The sequence below is a fragment of the Amblyomma maculatum genome, unplaced genomic scaffold, assembly GCF_055883805.1.
Source record: "Amblyomma maculatum isolate TAMU_Amacu unplaced genomic scaffold, ASM5588380v1 scaffold_50, whole genome shotgun sequence".
Lineage (NCBI taxonomy): Eukaryota > Metazoa > Arthropoda > Arachnida > Ixodida > Ixodidae > Amblyomma > Amblyomma maculatum.
Genome location: NW_028146775.1, coordinates 50,265 through 71,836, shown reverse-complemented (window position 1 = coordinate 71,836; position 21,572 = coordinate 50,265). Strand labels below are relative to the sequence as shown.

At 42.7% G+C, this 21,572-nt stretch overlaps 1 long non-coding RNA gene across 1 annotated transcript; it reads left to right on the top strand.

Moving 5' to 3' along the window:
- Nucleotides 1–1,794: 1,794 nt before the first annotated feature.
- LOC146170772 (uncharacterized) lies at nt 1,795–20,642 on the top strand. Its single transcript, XR_014703112.1, has 5 exons — nt 1,795–1,941; nt 6,848–6,984; nt 7,053–7,143; nt 15,075–15,161; nt 20,435–20,642. It is a non-coding gene; the product is annotated as an uncharacterized LOC146170772 (long non-coding RNA).
- The last annotated feature ends 930 nt before the right edge of the window (nt 20,643–21,572 follow it).

Below are 21,572 nucleotides of genomic sequence, written 5' to 3'. Positions count from 1 at the left end.
CAGGCACGTTCCTAAGGTTCGGGTAAAGCGGGACTTTATATGTTGACTGGTAGCTTACACTAATGCACCATCGCGGGGGTGGGATTGAAAACAGAAAGAGGTGCAGTAGTGGAGGACTTTGGACCACAGTGCAAAAGAAGCTTCCGCCTCATCGCAAGTTAGTGATCCTAAGTGGCCCCTAGACGTTTTTCATATTTTGAGGGCTTTCTTCAAATGTCGAAAAAAAAAACAGCCACGTTGGAGGTAAGTCGGTAGAAAAAGCTGGACAGGTTGTTTCTGAACCTCTTCGGCAACTTGATGAAACCCACTTGGCCCCCAAGTAGTGACAAAGATTTTGCAGAATATATCTTAGTTATTTAAGTAATTAGGCGGAATGAAAATAATGTGATGAGCTCTATAACGACAAACGATATGCCGCTTCTTTCACAAAGCTCCGCTGTACCGCTTTTTTACCATTGGTTTAAGAAACGCGAAACCCCCTGTACGTCCCTATAATTAACTAACTGCAATATTTGACATTTTATTTACTGCAGTTAGCTCGCATGCAATGTATTCAGAACTTGAGTAGCGACATTTGATGATTGTTCGCTCTTTTAGAATTTTATTAACTCAGATATGTGTGTCTGAGATTTATGCTTAATGCGGCTAATTAGGCATACAAGACCATGCCGCTCGGTGTGAAGCTCCTCCGTGCTATGACGCTGCTCTAGAGGATCTTTAGTACTTGGCTTCACAGGAATGTAGACACTCGGCGCTGATAATCTTTCATTCTTGGGTGGCATTTTCATTTTTGGCGCGCACAAACGACAAATCACTGAAGTGACGGAGAGGAGCGCGTTCTATTTCTCCAAAAGTTTTTTTTTCTGTAAAATAGCGAAAGCATGTCACAGTTGGCTGTAAATTCATAAATTCATTTTCTTGCCAGGCAAATCACCATACACGCCGCCAGTCAAGTCAGGAGCTTGCCGTCGAGTGCCGAGGAGCCAAATGCGCAATTAAATAGATTGGTTTGAAATATTAGGCATTCATAGTACTGGACATCAGGATGTTAATAAACTTTTCCAAACTAAATATCCACTAAAGCCACTATTCTATAAACCTATAGTGCTTACTGACTGCCGTGTGCAGAAAGGCTGTGTATAAACACAGTATCTATTCATTTATTGCATTAGTGGTATTACAATGACAATCTTAGTCACAGCTGACGTCTGCCTAGCCGCATATTCCTTATGTAACGACAAATTCTGTAGTACATTTGTGTCTGAAGATCCTGGAAATCACACTTTGACCAGTCTGAATGAAGCGCCAGATAAAAGGCTGGGGCGTGGTAGCACTGCAAACTACTGAAGCCCTTGTTTAGTGTTAAGCCTTTCTATGTATGGGGCTGCTTTGGATTCATTAGGATGGGTTCAACCAGGCTAGAGATAAATTTGTGAGAGTTACAAAGCTGCAATAGAAGCTAACTCGAGCACAACACAACGTAGTGTGATTTTACATAACCAACGTTGTTAACATGTCTACCGACCTTTACTGTTCCTTGCTTCGTTTCGCTTTTTTCATAGTCTGGAGTTGAGCGCCTAAATTCCAACGACCAGCTACATTCTGTTACATGATAGCTGAAATGAATCTGTGAATACGTCGTTAGCGTTACACTTCTGTACCCTTATGCTGACACGCAATGAAAACAAATTGTGATAAGAAAAAATTAAAACTGCCGTCACAGCGTTGAAATGTTGAAGCACACTTGGCACATTCCTGAGCAGCCGAGCAGTGTCTGATATATATAACACTGCAATCAGAGAACACTGTGCGGACTTTTCGTTGATTACTGGCGCTATGGCTATACGGCAATGTTTGCAGATGTCCTTACTTGTCATGATTCTTCCATTAGTGACACCACGCATTGAGAAGAAGCGGATATTGGAAGACGACATACATAGGGTAGGACTTCGTTTTGCTTCAGCGAGTGCCCTTGGACAATTCCTTTAATTTTGCACACAGAAGAGCATCTTTAGCTTTCATTCGTTTCTTGCATCTGGCATTAATCGAGAGGAGAAACATGTTTTCTTACTGCATTCCAGCAAATAAGATTCTCGTCATCACCTTCGGCATAATCGGTTTATAATCTGCCCACCCCACAAGGACACTCACCGGGGCATAATTCTATTATTTTAATGGTAGGGACCGCCTCACACGATCACATAGCCATGAGTGAGAGCAATGCCTTTCCACAGCCCATTAACGGTAGGGCCTCTCGCATATAGAATGCAGTAAAAATGTGGTATCACATACCACACTGTCTAAGACTTCACTTCTGCAGAAATGGTCTGTTTCCTTTATCAGCTACCGCTTGAGACTTTCAAAGGAAGTGTATTACATTCCTGGATAGAATATTGCCGCGAAACCTTCAAAACAGTATTTGTTGTTTTTTAACAGCCGCCGGCATACAGGCTTATCACTCTGATTCTGGACCGCGTATCAGTTCCGTAATCTTTGTTTGTTAATGCTCGATGTCGCGAGTCACAGCTTTATCAGTTTTGTTGTAGCGCAAGATGCACCGATATCTGTCTCGAAGGTTCCGGCCACTCGGGTGTCTTTCCACAATGTTCCAGCCCGTGCTGGTAGCTGTTTGCGACGTTATCTAGATTGTTCTGTGCAGCCTTTAAATTGAGCGTTGCCGAGTGGGACGGGCATTTTTTGTTCGACGACCGACGAGCACGTTTGTTGCTATCGCCGCCGCCGAGTTGCTTAGTTCTTTTGCGGGTGCAAGTCAGCCCCAATAAAGAGTTATTTCAGTACCATCCCGCCTGCGTTTTCGTTTGGCGTGTACGGCCTTGTCACCACTACGTGACAATATTGCAAACGGTTACTATTATAATCAAGAAAATGGTATATAAGGGTAAGCTGCCATTTTGTGACCGATTTGTTGTAATCAGCACCACATAATTTTGCTTTCGGCGTGAGTCTAGCACTGTAGATCGTGAAATGTGTTGTGATAAAATTAAGATACATATATACGGATATTAGCCTGCCTTTGCTTTTTTTTCAGGCCAGGTAACTTTGTTACAAAAACATTAAAACATTGGTTTTCGTTGTGCTTATAGAACGTTTCTCCAATTTTATTTCAAACCATGTCCAGGAATTGAAGGCGAGTTCAAAACATTTGAACCTGTTTTGTATGGTATACAACAAGGCGTTGTTCTGGGAAAGTTTATAAATGTTTATTTCAATGACAGCTTATCTTAAACTGAATTCAGTGCATTGCTAGTAGGTGGATCACATGGCGCTGATCGCTCTGCATGAAGCAAATAAGGCGGTAAAGCTAATGCAAATGAACGATCAGCATGTGTCAGATTGGTTCACTGATAACCATATATACATTCACAAGCAAAATAGAATCTGTGGTGTTTCGGAAGTGGTCGCAAAAATGTTATTTTAAAATAATCAGTTGTTCTACATGCTTCTTTGTCTACCTTTCCATGAAATAAAAAAAATCCGGGTATACATTTTAACGGCAATGTGTCCAGGGTGCCTCATGTTGAAAATATCATCTGTATAACGGATGAAATTCAATACATCATGATGTTACGTCCGCTTGTATTTAAGGCTTTGTAAAAGTCTGTTCTAAGATACGGTCGCGCTTTTTAATGCTTGTGCGCACTGACAAGAATATGTAAAATCAATAAAATAGTGCACATGATTGCTACAAATGACCTGCACGGCACGTCAATTGAGAGCTTGTATAACTGCAAGCAGATAGAAGCAGTGGGTGTGTACATTCCTAATGATTTATTCGCGCAAGTAGTAATGAGCAGAAAAGACATAAGCGTCGTGAAACCAAACCTATAATACCAAGGACAATACGATCATTCAAAGTGTTCGAAGTGTACACGAACTAGGGAAAAGGGTGCCAAAAGTTCTATTCCTCGGCCGTCTTAACCAGCTTCCTAATCCGATGTTGACAATTTAGTCAGTCAAGAAGGTTCAGCCTCAAATAAATCCTAGCCTATACGTCTAGAATACATTAAGTGCTGTAATAAACGGAATGGTGACAAATATGCTACACGTTTCATTGAATTTATTTGTTAAACTGCATTATTTCGTTGTAGTCTCTGTAACGATTTTTCTTCTTTTTTTTGCAGATTATGCCTGTGTGATCGTTGTTTTTTTTTATGTGTGTATATTACTGACACTGAACTCTGATACGATGTAACTTTCGTTTTTTCATGCGCTGTAACTGTTAATACTTTGTCACTGCTGAGGCCGCATTTCGGACGATTGTTTTGGCCCCAAGAGGGGTCTCTGTTGCACTGTCGAGGGAAAGACTAGGTAATTGTTACCTATCTTGCCTGTGGTCTTGTCTGGTTACCTAGGCAATTATGTATGTATGTATGTATGTATGTATGTATGTATGTATGTATGTATGTATGTATGTATGTATGTATGTATGTATGTATGTATGTATGCATGCATGTATGTATGTATGTATGTATGTATGTATGTATGTATGTATGTATGTATGTATGTATGTATGTATGTATGTATGTATGTATGTATGTATGTATGTATGTATGTATGTATGTATGTATGTATGTATGTATGTATGTATGTATGTATGTATGTATGTATGTATGTATGTGTATGTATGTGTATGTATGTGTATGTATGTATGTATGTATGTATGTATGTATGTATGTATGTATGTATGTATGTATGTATGTATGTATGTATGTATGTATGTATGTATGTATGTATGTATGTATGTATGTATGTATGTATGTATGTATGTATGTATGTATTCTGTACTGCCGTGAACCTTTATTTGCTTTGAAGGAGGGTTGAAATCTGGGTCAGCTTCCGTGTGTACATCGTCTTTCTTCGTCCTCGTCCCTTGGCTGGTTTTTTCTCTGACTTTATTTGCTGTTTTCAACTGCCGCCAGAATGCGACATTATCGCTGTGATTGTAACGCACGGACCGATCTTCAGTTCTTTGTTCATACTCGGTGTCGCGAAATGCGACTTTATTACTTCATTTGTAGCCCGAGATGCGCCAAGATTAGTTTGGAAAGATTGTAGGCGAGCACAATTGTTTCCGTACTATTCCGAACTTCCATTAGCCCTTTCTGCAGTGTTTTTGATATATTCCTGCGCCTAAATTCAGCCCGGCCGAACGCAACGGACATTCTTTGTTCGACGGCCAACAAGCACGTGTGCTCTGTCCGAGTTCCTTAAAAGGAACCATTGCATAATGCTGCTGAGCAAGTTCATGAAGAAATAATCATTATTTCCCGACGAACAAAGCGAATCAAGTGCGATGTTGAATCTCAACGGGAATGGCAGAAGTTTTCAATCATTTGCAATTTTCCGATACTCCATACCTACGTTCACATGAGAATTTTTATTATGTATGCGAGCATTTTGCCTGTTTTGGCAGTACACTTTGGAATGGACGGTTTAACAGTGATAGTATCAGCGTTCTGTAAATTTATCTAAAATGTTTTGAAGAAGTCGAGCAACTCACCCTGTCGCACAAAAGTTTATAGTGGAATCGCGCATGAAGCAAGCCCGTTGGGTACTCTTTTGTTAAGTACGTATAATGGCAATATTGTTTACTTAGTTTGGCTGCGTATCATGAGAAACAGCAAGTATTTGCGGCCGTATCGAGCGAGCAAACGACGCAGACCCTGACGTTTCGGCAACGGGCACTGGTAGCGCGATCTGGCCTCCCTGAACGAAGGCGCCACTGCAGAGAGCCGCCGAGGCAATGGATGCAATGCGCGTGTCTTCCCAGATGGAGCCAACACTCTCCTCCGCCGGGAAGTCACTGTTGGGCTCTTTCGCTTAGGAACAAGGCTGTTCTGGTTTCTTATTGTACTCGGACAAAACATGCAAGCCCCATTTTGAATCTTGCTAAGCAAAAAAGGGTGAACGACACGCAAGCTTTGTGAGCGACTTCACCGTTGAGGAGCCTCCGTCTGAGGCGAGAGATTTTTAAAAACGGTTCCGATAAAGTAGTAGAACACTATTGCAGAAGTGGTCTCGTTCCAGTTTTCTTTCCTTTTTGGTCACGATTGCGGTTCTACCAGTCTGTGCGTCTGGCATATTCCTCGTATGCATTGCTTGCATCAGTTTCAGTAATGTGTACGCAATGAGGTCAATAACAGGCGATGCGAAAGCGTTAATAGATAAGCTCTGCTGCGCGCGGCGACGCCGCCTACTGGGCCGACGCTTTTCGATCTTGTTGCACCAAACGCAGCATGTAAAACTGCTAATTGTACGCCGTGAAGAAATAGCATGAAATGCCTTTAAACACTGTAAAACACTTAGAGAAACAGATGGGCAGAAACGACTTGGACGCAGCCGGAGGTGCATAACTATACCTCGACCAGCATGTACCCCGGCAGCGGTGGCATAATGAAACTCCTAGTGAAATCACTTTGCACAAACTAGTTTATGAGCACGTAATACATATTTTAGTTGGTCATTTGTTTTTAAATATGAGATGCAATGAAAAGATTATTGTCTGGAGAGATATATTGTACACCATATTTACATAACCTTTCATTGTTAATGATGGCTACCGATTTCTCCTTTGCGGCCTTTCAATGTCAGACCCTCTTGTGGGAACACGTACTTTAGCAATACTGAAAAAGGTAGCCGTGGTAAAGGCAACTGACGCGATTTGATATTGAAAATATTTTGATATATTTGGGTTTCATCGAGCTGTAACTGCCGAATCTTAAATAAAAAGCAGTTAGCCATATTTGGTTTTCGATATCTTGCTTCACGGCGAAAATCCTCAACCTCATGAAAATTAAGGATAATCTTCATTCTTCTTAAATTTCAGTTTCTCAATATAAATGAAAAATTGTGGGTTTATAATACAACTCAGAAGCAGGAACGTGGAAATACAATTTGTAGATACGACCTCAAGTACAACATTAGCGAGGAACAAATTTTCTTTCACAGATTTTATAACAAAAGGTGAGAGGTTTGCTTGTTTTGAAAGTGAATGAGGTTTTCATTTTGTAGCATGACTTATTTTTGCACAGTTTCTGGGAGCAAAAACTTCTGAAAGGAGACTTTGATAGGAGCTCTGATGACGCAATGATGCCCTACATGCTATGTTTGTTTTCGACGCAGGTAAGTAGCGGGGATGTTTTGTAACCATAGTATGAAGTCTAAATAGCGATTTGAGTCGATTCAAGCAGGAGAGTCACGCTAATGATACAGTTTAGTATTACAATGGACTCGCCGAAGACAATCACAAGGAGATCAGTTGGTATTAAAATGATGTCATAAGTAATTGAAAAAGAGAGTAGGTCCCTAGAAATCACAGAAATCACGGAGATAAAAAAGCCAAGATGGTCAAGCCCGATTTCTGTTATCGGAATGAAGACGCTTATACCTCATTCCGTATGCTCTCATTTCCGGTTTAAGATCAATTTGACCATCTGACATCACTTTCGGATGCTGGCTGACGAAGCCGTTGATTTCGAACGTCCCAGCAAGCCGACTGCCACATTGTACCATTAGTGACCGCAACTCAGCCTTGTCCGCATGATGCATCCACGTGCTTGACAGTGAGGGAGGCGAGTGATAATTGATATCAGCGATGGCGGGTCCTGTTAAGCTGGCTGATCCAGAACAGAAATACACATTCTGAGAGCTGTACACAGCACGCTTTGCGGGCTAAGCGCTTTGTCTAGTCATACGCCAGATAGCAGTTCCACACCAGCTGTAGAGAGCCTGCCGCGCTACGAATGTCACCGTCGAAAAAAATTGAAAAAGCTTGTGTATTACTCCCAGCCGTAGGAGCGAATAATCGTTCAAAAAAAAGCCGTGAACGTGGATGGCGACGAAGTGAAAGTTCGAGGGTTGTCCTTTCGGTGCCGAAGTATAAGATTGTTGGTAGCCAAAAACCTAAGGAATGGGGCTTAAGGCACCTGCTGCCTAGTGATTTCAGGAAATGGGTCTCTTCGTTGCTTTCACTTGATGCTTCCTTCAAGCTCACATCTGGCCAAATGGCAAAAAAATAGAGGACACTTCAACTTCGCCTTGAGTTTTGAACACGTCAGTGCCACCGGACTTAGCCGGATCGCCTTCTCATATCCTTCTCATGCTCTTGAGGCTCACAACTACGCAGTTCGCACTGCACAACCCTAGAGTTTCCCCCCGCATGTCTCTGTCGGTACTCAGCAGATTGGGGCCGCGTCTGCCGCATTGCCTCCGCGTGCCTCGCAAGATAACCGATTTTCTTCGTCCGCTTCTGATGCATTGCGCCAGCGTAACTTTTTCTGATTCCGACATTTTCACTCTTACCCATCCTAATCGCCCTTTTATTACTCCTAGCCTTTATCTTTACCTTCTCGACTTCACTCTTACGTGAGCAATACCCTCGCAGAAAATCAGATGCAGGTGCAGCATGCGCACTCGAAAAAGACGAGTCGTACGAGCTGCCCGCATCCGCACGGATTCCATATGCGCGTCTTTTTCGCTGTATTAGATGCAATGAAGATTTGGTGAGCAGCCCTTAAAACGCTGGAGCTACAATCGCAGATAAGCAAGATGGAAGATGAATAGAAATGCACTTTGCTACATTCTTAACTGATATTTCTATAACTATTTTCTGCTATTGATGCACCGACTGATTACCTGACAGTAGTGAGACATACATACACTACACATAACCGACTTTTATCATAAAGCGACAATGGAAATCTTTGGCTTGACACTCACCTCGCCAACTTCAGGAACCTATATCAATTGCATGGTGGGGACACATTTCATTTTTTTTTCTTCGTGCTCATTTTTGTGCGACAATGCCGGTAACGTATTTTTATTAATTTTGTTTACTTAATTATTTATTTAACCATACTGCAGGTTCAATGCGGTGACCCTGTTGAGGAGGGTCATTACAACAAAAAGAATGAATAATTTAAACAGACTATTAAACAAAATCGCGAACATTGAGGCCAGTTTCAGCGCGGGTCATCTGAACGAAAAGGGTGCAATCTATTAACACAATGCAACTCACGTTTCCTTTGTCTGAATAAAAAGACATTCCAGTTCTTTAGGAACTCGTTTGGCTCAATCACAATTCGTCGGAGTTCATTCAATTCTTTCACTTTTTAGTGAAGAAGCTGTTCTTATTAGAGTTTGTTTTTGCAAACATTCGAACTATCCTGTGTTGCAGTACGTCTTCCACTTCTAGTAGTAGCTTGATGAATGCACTTCGGATGGTTTAGTAGGATATATCTAGTAATTTCGGAAGTCAGAAATGTTCATTGAATTTTCGTTGTATTTCTATCCTTGAAATTTGATGTTCTTGGATAAAACGACAAAGTGAATCTAGTCTTCTGTATTTGCCATGTATGCATCCGACAACATTTTTATGAATACCTTGATGTTTTTCCAATCCTTCTTGGTGTAGGAATCCTACAGTACTGATTCACATTTCAACTTGGGCCTTATACATGCATTATGGGCTAAAAGCTTTGTACTCACGGATGACATTTTAGCTTTCGTTTTAGAAAGCGAAACCCTTGAAATGAAGAGGACAGATTTCTGTGATGTGAACGGAGCACGACAAATTATTCGTCAGGATTACATCTAAGTATTTATGCCTCTCAATTTCGCAAATCGTACTGCTGTCAAGGTGATAAGTCAATAAACTGAGGCATTTTATTCATGGGACGCGTAGGACAGTATTTGCTCTGCTGAGCTCCATACTCCACTTTGCATACTACATACTCCATACTGCTATTTCATACTCCACTGCGACACGCTTTCACGTTAAACGCTCTCACGTTAAAATTTTAAAATAGAGCCTTCTGAAATACTTCGTCTTGTGTAGCAACGCGTACGCTAGCGGTCCGCCCCCGAGTTGTTATCTTGAGTGGAAAGTGAAAACTTTGCCTGCTGCCGGATCAGTACACAAAATTTAGAGTCAATGAATAATTTTTTTGCTAAAAACTGGAGAGAAATGGAACACGGAAAAAGCACACTACGCAGTTTCTCAAAGCAGCTGTCTTCAAACAGCATGGACTTAAATTACATAATTTATACCATGTATAATATCTAATGCATATTGCGTAATGGATGTATACGCTTTGCAACACCTTTATATTCACATGAATAGAAAATCAGATCGAGTTGTAGTAAAAATGCCATCTGGTAAATGCTCAAGATAAATACTTATAGATTAATAAAAGTGATAACAATTGATAACAATTGATAGAAAAATTAGGCAAAGATTAAAAAGACCACCTAATATATGCCTTTAAGGACATGATACGACTGCTTCAGAGGCACATGTAAGCGGATCCCCATCGCCCCGCCCCGCCTTGCGGTTCTTCTCTGGCTTACATGCGCATTGCTGCAGCCTAATTACTAACCTAATTTGTATGCCCCTATAAACCCGAATCAAGACAATATCATACAGTTGTAAGCTCCCATATCATACGAAAGAACACCTGACGTAGGCGTAAAAGCCCTCTCGTGCCAAGCCGTACGACTGAGCCTGCATGACCTAAAGGTTGCATGTGTAATTTGGTATACGGTATCAAGTGTTCCGAAAGGCTTGTCGTCTCGACATCGACAAATCTCATCATCCTGACTTTAAGGCGAAGCCCACGTTGGCAGCGCCTGCCAAACCGGACGTATTATGCGATATCTTGAAGTCACATAACCCGATGTACAATCAGTGCACAGCCATGTCACCTGCCAAATACTATCTGAGAGAGCCCACGCCCGGGACTTCTGTCTAACAACGCTGCCACCAAATTTTCTCAAAACGCTGTCGTTTACCACATTAATTTAGTAATGGTGGAAGCAGAAATGTAGAACAGAGCATATTCGGCCGATAATAAAAGAAGTGATAGCTCTGTTAATAATAAAACATTAAAAGAACCGGCCACGCCTCATACGCAAAGCTGCAATGCTCAAGAAATATGTATATTGCTCAATACACTTGGCCCATTAATATTGATTAGTTTACAATTGACAGCTCCCTGAAAATTATCAAAATAAACGATACTAGCATTGAAAGGATTTTATTATTCATTGAAATACAGGACCAGATAAGCTATCGTAAATGCTACTCCACAGTAGACTGAATAGAAGCCATCAATAACGTAACAGGGTAATTGCGAGAAACACAAGTGACCCATACTGGATTTTAGCCCGTATGGCTATTATAGCGTTCATTGCTTATGAGAAAGCGTTTGACTTATTGAAACTTTGTTGACAGTCATGAAGTCATTACGCGAGACGAGTGCAAATGCGCTGTGTGTAAAGTTAGTTCAAATACAGGTACCAGTGGAACAGCCGGGTTTGTTATCCAACAAGAATTGCATCCAATTAGGCTATTTCAACATATGTGATGTAGATACGCTAGTACTGCTTACCCCTGCTATATGTTTCTTGGTATCACATTCGCAGCACTAGAAAACGGGTGGATTTTCTAATAGGGGTGGACCTAGCTGCTGCCATTACTCCATGGTGCGCATAAAGCTGGCCTCTCAGCAAACGTTATGTAGTCCCCTAAGCAGCTCGTGTGATAACGGCATGCACTGCACATAACCCTTTAACAGCCCCCCCCCCCCCCCCCCTTTTAGTCGACTCTGGAGCGTCATTATCTCATACCAGAGCGCTAGTGGACTTTCGTGTGGTGCCCGATTTATATCCTTCCATGCAAAGATTGTGCCGCAACCTTTTGTAAACCGTGTTTCATGAGGTATGAGAGCATTTCGAATCCCATTTACTACGTATATATATATCTGCTAGTCAAGTTGAAGCTCGTTTTTAACAGGGATTCGGATCTACAACATGTGTACTATCATTCGGAATACTTAATCCCCTCATCACAACAAATAACCTAGCGAAGCCTGCGCCGTCCGAGCAGGAGTGGAGCGGTAGGCGTCAGACGATGTAAATGACTAATTAGGGGCAAGCAGAGAAGCAGAGAAAGCACAAAAGGCCTCGTGCTATAGGTCACGTAGGTGCCGCGCGCCACAGAAAGAAGCCTGGACAGCGTGCCTCACGACCGCGCGTCGCGCTATATTGATTTCGCTTTCACACAAATGAGGGGTGCTAAGCGTCTCCGTTATGTCTCTTCCATAAGAGCGCAGACAGCAGTAACTTGCTACTCGGTGAAGATGGCAGTGCGCTGTGCTGCAGCACACTGTAGTAGTGTGTATGACTTGAATGCTAGCGAGGCTCTCTGTAAGCGTTTGTAGCACAAGTCACAGTATGTTGCAGCACAAATACCAAACCAACAGGGGTATGTTTGGAAATTTAAAACACAATAATATGAACCTTATGTACTCTCATCCCGCACCCGATCACAAGCGATTCGCGGTGCACACCAGTAATCACCAGTAATTGACGGGAACTCCATTTTTTGCCCGGCTGGCCCACTGTATGTCAGGCTCAGGCGCGACAAAACTCAGCATGACAGACCATTATAATTGAAAGAGCTTTCAAATGTATAATCAAAGGTCAAGATGCTAGCGTCCGTGTATCGGTGCCTTTTTGTAGGTGATTGTGAACTTCTAGACATTAATAAACGTTTTCGTAACTAAATGAGGGAACCGCTTCCGACACTTCTGCGTGGGGGATCCATCTATACAGCTAACACATCACGCAGCCTGTAGCTATAAGCTCAGTATTGGCACTTTAAAATTATATCAGCCTAATTAACGGGAGGTCAAATACTGTGATTTTTTCTAGGTTACTTGTTAAATTGTTGACAGTAACTAACATTTTCTTGGGACAATAGCTTTATCCTTATCGGTACTTTACGCAAAAGAAATCTTTACAGTGTTCATTAAACATTTTCTTATTTTGAGTTATATTTTATCATAATCTTTTCGTTGGGCAGTAGAGAGGAGCTTGAATAAGAGTCCGGACAAAGTAAAGCATCGTGAAACTAGCAGTGGTAAAGGTAGCAGTTAAAAATCAAAAAAAAAAAAAGAGAAAAATGGATTCACACAAGGCGCCGGTTAAGCAAAGCCGTGATAAGGTTAGCGAAACAAAATGTAAATCGGCGGGGAATGCACTATAGATAGCAGATTGCAGGCATATGTGGGTTACCTTCCAAACACAAGTTTGATAACAAGGGACGCATTATGGGTGTCCTACCAATGCATCCTACCAATTTAGTTAGCTTATTAAAATGTAGGCCTTCTGAGACCGTTTGGTAATTGTGCCGTGATGCCATGATGCCGTCGGTCCCTTTGTCGGTGAAACCGAGTGACAGTGGCGATCCACTAGATAGTCACGAGTGAAAGAAAATTTAGCAGAAGAAAACAGAGCCACAAACTCTGAGCCACTTGCTCGTATCAAACCCAAAGTGGCTCGATAGGCAGAGTGCGAGACTCACCGAGGCCGGCATCAACCCCAAACGCTCTCTCTCTCTCTCTCTCTCTCTCTCTCTCTCTCTCTCTCTCTCTCTCTCTCTCTCTCTCTCTCTCTCTCTCTCTCTCTCTCTCTCTCTCTCTCTCTCTCTCTCTCTCTCTCTCTCTCTCCCTTTCCCTCTCTGTATTTCCGCTGCCGCGTGCTCGGCCTGCGTTCTCTGACGGTTTCTGCGAAAAAAATCTGGAGAGTAAATTGCAGGTTCTTTTTTCTCCTCAAATTTCTCTTACCTGCCGATTAAACTGGTCCAGTCTAATTACAAAATAGAGAGTTGATTTGCAGCTATGCACAAATGGCGGAAAAACTGGTCTGTCAGGATGCGGTCTCTCTTCTGGGTACCGGAATCCTGTTTCCTCCTTTCTCTTGCGTCGGTCTGCCTACTGATGTCCTGAGGCAATATTCTTACAAAACATCTCTCTATTCGTCGACGTCCTCCTTGCCAGGCTCCTGGTTCACCCTCCTTCCTCATCACTTTCTCCGCGGCTGTTTGTGGCCGTTGCAGGCGTCTCCCACCGCTGGTATAACTGCACCGCCAGCACTCGTCGAATTGCCAAACACTGGTCTGCTGGTTTGGCTGGGGATGGTTGCGGTAGCATCGGGTGTCCTTTAAGGAGGGACGCTTTTGTGCGGCCGGCATCGTTATTCGCCCGCTGACCGTCTGTGCGGCGCCAGCAAGCATACCTAGCTCCTCACAATTTGGAACCGTTCAGCGTGAGGATGTGTCTGCCACGGCCGCTCTGTTCCCCGAACAAACATAAATGCAAACTAACATATACACACATATAGCACTCTTTTCTCCCTCTCGTTCTCCCCGCGGTCAGGGCGATGCAACCCCGCACTTAACAGCTGCGCACAAATTTCACGTTAAGGAAAGCCGCAATCGTAATCGGAATTTTGTGCAGACACACCCTACATGTGATCAGGTGACTTTAGCAAGCTTCCTTGATTGGAATGGCAGTAACGCGTGCTGGCGTGGGCTATAAGCACCAACTCTTTCATGGGTCTCTTTCGAAACTAGAGGATTGCACAGCAAACCGTAAACGTGCATCTTCCATTTTCTCTCGAAGATTTAGGGCCTATCAATACTTTTTTCATCAGTAGTACGGGGTCTGATTGTTGACAAGAAATGTACTGGTAGGTAATCGCTTTTTATAAAAATAAGTGACAGTACCAGGCTTATCATTATGACGACATCTGTACTTGTATAGTTTCATTAGTGTAAGAAGATTTCCGTGCCGCCCGCTTGTGCGTCTTGAGCACATTGTATTGAGTCATGAAGTACAGGCTGTAGTTTCTCGTCACTGTTAGGCTTCCACTTGTTTGCCCGTAGCTCGATGTTATAATCCACGCCTTCTTACAACGTATATACGTATGAATCGTGGTGCCCCCCCCCCCCCCACCATTTGAAGATAACATTCATTTAACACAAAAATATCAATAATGATTTAGGTATCACAGTTATTGTGATAGGAAGCGCGGGGGGTTGAGGGTCATTGAGCCAAGTGGCTGATATGTCGAATACAGAAAAAATGTTGTCATGCCAAAGTGGCGTAACATAAAAGGACGGATTTTCAAGTCTTTCGCACAAGAAATGAAATGTGTCCAAATGGGATGCTCTACATACTCCGACAATAATTATACTCTTCTTTCTCAAACAGGAGGTAAAGTAGTGGGCATAGAAGCAGTAGAGTATGCAAGCAAGGCATACAAGTGTGCCATATTTTCTGTCATCCTCTTCAAATCAGGTAAGTATAATAAATATTACAAGTAATAGCCTGTGACAGTTTTCTGCAAGAAAAATAAAACCGTTCTTAAGTACTGACTAGAGCTGAAATACCAACTTCCATAAGATTCATTTCTCAATCGGCTTACCTTTACTTTTTCTCAAAACTGCCATCTAAACCCCTAAGGGAGGTTTGACTGTTAGCGGGTTATGCGCGACAAAAAGCGAAAAAATTAGTACTACATTCTCGACGCTGAGAACGTGGCCACTAGATAACATATGCGCATTACTATGCGCATGATTGTTACAAATGAGAATTTATAGCAGATGCAGAAAAAGAAAAGAGAGCAGAATGAATTTGGCTTGAATTTTCCCGGATGTTTAATGGAAACGAAGCGCGAAAGGTTTCGTGTTCCGCTCGAAGTGAGCTCCGAGAGTAGTACAGAATCTGCAATTGAGAACTTGTTGTGACTGTTGCTATACTGGCCCTGTAGCTGAGCCACATCCGTTGCCTCGTGCGGACCGGGGAGGAAACACAGAAGAATGAAAAAGAAGAAGAGGGGGAGACAAAGACGCATGTTGCAACAGCCGTCATCCGTCACCGAAGCGGTGGCGGGTCCAATGACGGCTGCAACAAGTACAAGCGCCGGTGGTAGACCCGTAGAGTCAGAAGACGACACCCTCCTCCTTGAGGAGAAATTTGAAAGCCTGAACGTTGCGGCTGCACACCGTACATCCGAGCCCCTTGTCGAACACAGCCAGCGTTCCACTGGCGCGTGATTCCATTCTCTCAACGGTAGGGTTCTCTCAACGGTAGAAACATCACCCGCGCAAGAAATAGCTGTAATATTGTCAAAATAATAAGAGCGAATTTGATTGATTGATTGATTGATTGATTGATTGATTGATTGATTGATTGATTGATTGATTGATTGATTGATTGATTGATTGATTGATTGATTGATTGATTGCTCTTTATTGAATGGGAAGGCTCATGGCCATGGATGGGGGTAAAGGGGAGTAGACAGAATCTTCATTGTTTAGGTCGTCACTCGAATCACATTGCTCTAACCAGGCCACTAAGCGAGCCATACTTGGCAAATATCTGTGTATTAGAATCAGTTTCTAGAAGGGAACGGTAGTTCAAGCGATAGGGTTTGATCTCGGAGCGTCCAGTAGAAAAAGCAGGGCAATCCCAGAGTAGATGAGATATGCTGAAAGCCTGTTATTTCCGTCGCTTCTGTGGCGCAACGGGTTAACTCTGCTTCTCTCAGCACTGAATTACCCGTTCGAATTCACTGAGTGCATTCTTTTATCTATTTCTTTTAAAGTTCCTAAGTTTCAAATAAAATCATCTTTGCTGAGGTGTGTCCCCTTTAGGTAGCATTATGTGATGGTTTTGAATCTTATTAGACGCAAACCCAGACATGAACAGAGCCACGATGTAGTATGGCAACGGTTACACTGTGCAATTACCTTCACAGTAATCATTTCCTGTCCTCAATGAGCGTATTTTAACTTTAGGTTGCCTTCAGAGAAACTTGTCTCAACAATCGCCGTTGAACTCACTGAAAGACAACCAATGAGGAGAATGAAGTTGCGGGATCCTACGTTGAGATAACGAAATTTGAACGCATCAAAGTTCTATGGCGTTCTATAATTGATTTACAGGGAAGGAAAGGCGCAGTATCTCACTGACACATGTTGCAGACAAATCTTGCCGACGCAAGATTAGCACCTTGCCTTAATAATTGGTTCACAGGGTCCCATCTTTCTCCTATCCCTTACGGCGCGGTTCAGGTGTCAGCAGAAACAAGTGTGGCAGATACTGCGCCTTACCCTTCCTGTGAATCAAAAAAAAAAAAAAAGGAAAGGCGTAGTATCTGTCACACTTGTTTCTGTGGACACCTGAAGTCTTTCTGGGGTGGTGGTAACAACTTTTATTGCCAAGAAATGAAAGGAATTATTTCGGGCTGGGGCGAGTCTAGGGTGGCGGGGTACCAACGAGTGCTCAAGCCGACATCCGGATTTTCGAATAATGCGGCTAGTAAAGCCTTCGCTTTAATGAGGAAACCTGTATAGCCTCTTCTAGAACGTGCCCTGTATAACATCAAGCCAGTAGGAACGAGCTGACATATCCGAAAATCGCAACCTTAACACACAATAGCAACGGCCCGCACCAAAGTTTTTGTGTAGAATATGTTTGAGTAACGTATAAGTACATATCTATCAGTTAGGCTTTCCACTGACACCATTTGCCATACAAAACCTCAATAATTCTACAAGGGTCCAGGTAGAACGAGAAGTGCGTGTAGAATGAATCAAGAGATACCGAACATTGTTAAAGAAGGAGAATCAGTCTGCTTGGCAACATTTCTACATGTATAGCTATCTTCGTCTGAAACAAAGATATGCCAACTTGATAAAACCTGGCTCATATACCTATTATCCCAATTGTTATAAAGGCACATAAATGTATACATGCAGGCTACACAGTCAGAACACCATAAAACCAGACTCGATATCTTTGGGGTAATATTTAGCTGCATTCTCCTCTATCACTGCATATAACATTACCCGGTACCAAGTTCAAGCGCCAATGGTAAACTGTACCAAGACACTGCTCGAAGCTATGTCCAGGCAGATTATGCAAACAATTTTGAGGAGGGAGAGTTAGTCAAGCTCTGCCTTTAATTAAGGACATGAAGCGACAGAATTAACGGCAGGCGTTCGCCTGCTCCGTTTACAGACCCATGTTCGAATAGAAGCAATTTTACTATCCGCATAATCATTACCTTTTTTTTTTAATTATGAATATGCTATCTCACACAGACAACGCGCTGCATAGTTACAGCCGCGCTGTAGAATGCTCCTCAGAGCTCCTAGGAGCTCAAATTAAGCACCGAATTGCCATGTTTACGTTACTATTTTTAATACCAAATTTCTTTGGGCTACTTGCTTGACTAAATTAGAAAAAGCCTGACGTTTTTATTGTGTTCAGTGGCGGCGAAACAAGACAAGCCGCAGCCCCAACGCTGGCACTGGAGGCGCCATCTTATGCTGTTTACAACACCCTTCCGTCGCCTCTCCTTCGGCGTGAAAGGGTTTGGGAAAGCAGCAAAAGATGGCGTCTCCGGGCCAGCGCTGGGGCAGCGGCCTGTCTCCTTCGCCGCCGTCGAACACGATAAGAACACCTGCCGTCAGCGCCATCAAATGCTTTATTTATTATGCATCCATAACATGTGCGATGTGACACTTTGACGATGACGGAGTTCGTTCAGTGCCTCCGGCTACGTGCCAGAAATTATCTTGCTTTAATATTTCTGTTCGGCGAATGCACTTTACCATCGCGCATGCGCAGACTGCAAGATAATTTTTCAGCGGATATCATGTAGGCGTCACTGGTTTCCCCACGAGAGTCCCTTAAACATTCGGAAACGCCTTTCACGTTGAAGAAGAATTTCCCACAACATAATCAGATCCCTAGCGGCCTTCGTTGGTAACGAGCAAATATTGGTCTCGAACTGCTGCTTTGCAGTAGGCATTAATTTAAAAATTCTAAGAGACATGTGCAAATAACAATAAAAATATTTATCATGGACTCATGGGGACAAAGAGCTGGTCCAGGAAAAAAACACGAAAATAGGGCAGGAGGATTAGTCTTACGTTCCGCGATCCGTTACTCTGAAAGAGAGCAAAACTCTAGGTAGTTTTTGTGCTCCGTTCAGAAAATGACGAATTTAGGAACGTAATTTAGCAATTTTCTGGAAAGTGCAACGACTTCATTTGTTATAAGAGTGAAATATTCCGATTATAATGAACAAGGCAGAATGCAAACTTTGGAATTAAGTCCTGAATTCACCATGGAGTGCCCTGCTGAAGTGCCCACATAATATGCCTATCCTCATAACTAAATCTAGATTAAGATCACGCGAGTACTAACAAGCTAAAAGAATCGGTAATGCTAAAAAACAATTTCACGCAGGGAAAGTAAACATAATACCTTCAAGTTGATAAATGAAACAAAGCAATTATAGACAGAAAACGACAGACACGTACCACGTACACATGCTCTATTATAGTAATGATTAATTCGCCGTACCAGTTACCTGTTGACCACATAACTGCACAGGGAAGAAATGTATGATGGTCTCATCGAGCTGATCCGCTATTGTGAGTAAGCGTTAGGATCATCGTTCATCTGATTTAATAAAATTTGTCTACCATAAAACAACCTTTGTATATGCGTATTTGTAGTGAATATTATTTGTCAATCTTACGCAAATAATTTTTTCGGTTAGAGTCATATTCACATACTGAAACGGTTATCCCTATTTGCCAGCAAATATTGTAATTCTCGTCAGATGTAACTTATATAAACATTTCATCATCATCATCATCAGCCTGATTATACCCACTGCAGGACGAAGGCCTCTCCCATATTTCTCCACTTAACCCGGTTCTGTGCTAGCTGCATCCACTTGACCCCTGCGAACTTCTTAATCTCATCCGCCCACCTAACTTTCTGCCGCCCCCTGCTACGCTTTCCTTCCCTTGGAATCCAGTTTGTTACCCTCAGCGACCATCAGTTATCCTCTCTTCGCACTACATGTCCTGCCCATGTCCATTTCTTCTTCTTAATTTCCACTAGAATGTCGGTAACTTGAGTTATTTCTCTGACCCACTCTGCACGCTTTCTATCTCTTAATGTTACCCCTAACATTTTTCGTTCCATAGCCCTCTGGGTTGTCCTCAACTTAAGTAGAACTCTCTTGGTTAGCCTCCACGTTTCAGCCCCATAGGTGAGTACAGGCAAGATGCAACTGTTGTATACTTTCCTCTTGAGCGATACCGGTAAGCTGCTAGTCATAATCTGCGAGTACTTGCCAAATGCACTCCATCCCAATCTTATTCTTCTTGTTATTTCCTTTTCATAGGCGCAGCGGTGGCGTAGCGGTAGAACATCCGCCTCGCATGCAAGAGGACCGGGGTTCAAATCCCGGTGCCGCGCAATTCTCCACCGGATAAAAGAAAAAAAAATCCGCGTGTCGATGGAATTGCATAGACAGGTTTGGGGTGCGACCTGATGTCGGTGAACACCTCCGGCAACGCACTCCCTCACCAGAACAGGAGTTGGCCACCCTGGTGCAGTAATTGGCCACAACCTCCTATGATATAAACATTTATCGATGTTATATTCATGCGGACGTTCTACGACGGTTGTCTTTGTGCAAGAAATGGTAACACTTTGTAAAATGTAACAGATGTACCTGTGTTCTCATGCTGCCATTTTAGGAGTACCAGCTGAGCGTGAACTCCGAGTAAGCGAGCAGATCCTGAAAAATGGTCCTGGTACAGCATGCCGCAAGGCATTCGAGAAGCTTCTCGGAAAAGTGAATAGAACAGCCAAGGCCCAATATTCATCGACATGTCAACATCTTCCCCCTACAAGCTGCTAATTCTATTTATAGAGAAATAAACTCAAATCAGCCGCACTATTGAGTGAAGTCGTAGTAACTCTATTCGTATTGTTTTATACTTATAATAATATGTCGATCATAGAAGTATGACATCCCAGGTAACGCAGAATTTGTGGCCCCAGTAGGTCCGAGGTAGGAATGTATGGTTGAGGGAACCAATAATACTTGCATCGGTTGGCAAAAGTGGGCTAGCCCCATTTGGGCTTGACTCTGCTGCTTCTACAAAGGTACCATAGCGACGTCGCTTGGGCTAAGGCAGAGTACATTCCTGCATCTAGAACACATGGGTCCCTTGTCGGATATTTGACAGCAAATCTATTTATTTGCGGCTCTTTATGGGCAAGCCCTTATAGTTCCGAAATAAGGCCGCCCACATCAGATCTCTGTGGGTCCTACATCGGCCGTAGTGGGGCAAGAAAACGGGCATGTCCTCTTACTGCCCCACTTAGCCCCTTGCAAGTTACTTGAGGGCAGGAGGAATATGAATCAGAGCTCAATGTGGGCAAGCCATCAGGAAGCTCAAATGAGGCAGGCTTAGCCAAACTGCATTAGGTCCTACATCGAAAGTAATGGGGCTGGAAAGCGGGCGTGCCCGCATGATACCACAATGGGTGCCTTGTAGGGAACCTGAAGGCACATCCCTTACAAAAATGAGTTTTGAAACTCTATTGTTGGATTATTGACCGCCTTTTGAATTTACTGAATTTCGATAGACATTCAACCCCAGCTGAATGCAATCTTTACAGGGCCAACAGAATTTTCATTGTGTTCTACCCAATAGACTTTTTGTGCAATTTTTTTCTATGTGCTTTTTGTTGTCAGTTTTCAACGTTCACGAACAATTAGCGTGTACTGTTCATGCTGACCCATGTTTTTAAGTAGTTTTAGGCACAAATGATAAGAGCATGATGTGACAATTTCGTTATGAATTTTTGGTCTCACTAGTAATCAAC